Source organism: Elephantulus edwardii, unplaced genomic scaffold (genome assembly GCF_000299155.1).
Source record: "Elephantulus edwardii isolate Elephantulus edwardi_28Jun2011 unplaced genomic scaffold, EleEdw1.0 scaffold00179, whole genome shotgun sequence".
Classification (NCBI taxonomy): Eukaryota; Metazoa; Chordata; class Mammalia; order Macroscelidea; family Macroscelididae; genus Elephantulus; species Elephantulus edwardii.
Window position 1 is genome coordinate 2,271,890 of NW_006399929.1, and position 1,829 is coordinate 2,273,718.

The window sequence follows — 1,829 nt, forward strand, 5'->3', positions numbered from 1 at the left end:
CAGTGGTGAGAATCTTTGTTTTCTTGATATTGAGCTTCAATCCATATTGAAGACTGCAGTCCTTGACTTTTTGCAGCAAGCGCTTCAAGTCCGCCTAAGATTCAGTGAGCAGAGTTGTGTCATCTTCATAACGCAGGTTGTTGATGATTTTTCCACCAATTCTGATGCCACATTCCTCCTCATACAGCCCAGCGTCTCGGATGTTCTGTTCTGCATACAGATTGTAAAGGTATGGATACAAAATACATCCCTGATGGACCCCTTTCTTAATTTTGAACCATGCAGTGTCTCCCTGCACTGTTCTGACGACTGCCTCTTGGTCCAAGTATAGGCTTCGCATTAGCATGATCAAATGTTCTGGGATTCCCATTCTTCTCAGAGTCAGACATAGCTTGTTGTGATGCACACAGTCAGAAGCCTTTGCATAGTCAATGAAGCACAGATAGACATTCTTCTGGTATTCTCTGCTTTCTGCCAAGATCCATCTTACATCAGCTATAACATCCCTAATACCACGACCTCTTCTAAATCCAGCCTGCACATCTGGCAGTTTTCTATTGACATATTGTTCCAAAGGTTTTTGGATAATTTTCAGCAGAATCTTGCTTGCATGTGATATCATTGATATTGTTCTATAATTTCCACACTCTGTTGGGTCACCTTTCTTTTGAATGGGAACAAATATCGATATCTTCCAGTCAGTTGGCCAGTTGGCTGTCGAAAACCCTCTCTACAATAGAGCACACTTAGATTATCATTTGGACTAACAGAGATGGCAATTGAAACTGAGATCTTAGAAATGGAAACACGGAGAAAGAGAAACAGCTGCAAGGAGACACTAGTGATTGGAATGTTGAATGTGAGAAGCATGAATGTAAGAAAATTGGACATTGTTAAGGAAAAAATGGAACACATAAATATTGACACACTAGGTATTGGCAAAATGAGATGGCTTGGCATGGGACATTATTAATCAGGTGATTATATGATTTACTATGCTGGGGATAAAAGGTGAGGAAAAAATGGGGTTGGTTTCATAATTAAAAAAATAATTTCTAGATCTATCCTGAAACACAATGTGGTGAGCGACAGGATAATATCCATACGCATACAAGGAAGTCCAGTGAATACCACTATCATCCAAATACATGCACCAACAACTACAGCCAAAAAGAAGGAAATAAAAGATTTCTACCAACTTTGACAGTCAGAAATTGATCAAACATGCAATCAAGATGCACTAATAATAATGGGCGACTGGAATGCAAAAGTTGGGAACAGAGAAGAAGGATCAGGAGCTGGAAAACATGGGCTTGGTGAGAGAAATGAGGCTGGAGATAGAATGATAGAGTTCTGCACATTCAATGATTTATTCATTGAAAATACCTTTTATAAGAAACATAAACACAGGCTATACACATGGATTTCACCTGATGGTATGCATAGGAATCAAATTGATTACATTTGCTGAAAGATTCCCTGGAGAAGCTCAATATGAACAGTGAAAAGCAGCCTGGGTGCTGATTGTGGGACAGACCACCAACTACTCATATGCAAATGCAAGCTGTAGTTGAGGAAAATTAAGTCAAGTCCATGGGAACCAAGATTTGACCTTAAGTCTGTCCCACTTGAATTTTAAAACCATCTCAGGAACAGGTTTGAGGCCTTGAGCACCAGTGGCGTAGACCAAATGAACTCTGGGAGGATATCAAGAAAATTGTCTATGAAGAATGCAAAAGATCTTTACAAAGGCTAAAGAAGAAGAAACAACCAAGATGGATGTCAGATGAGACTCTGAGTATTGCATTAGAGCGCCAAGAAGCCAAAGC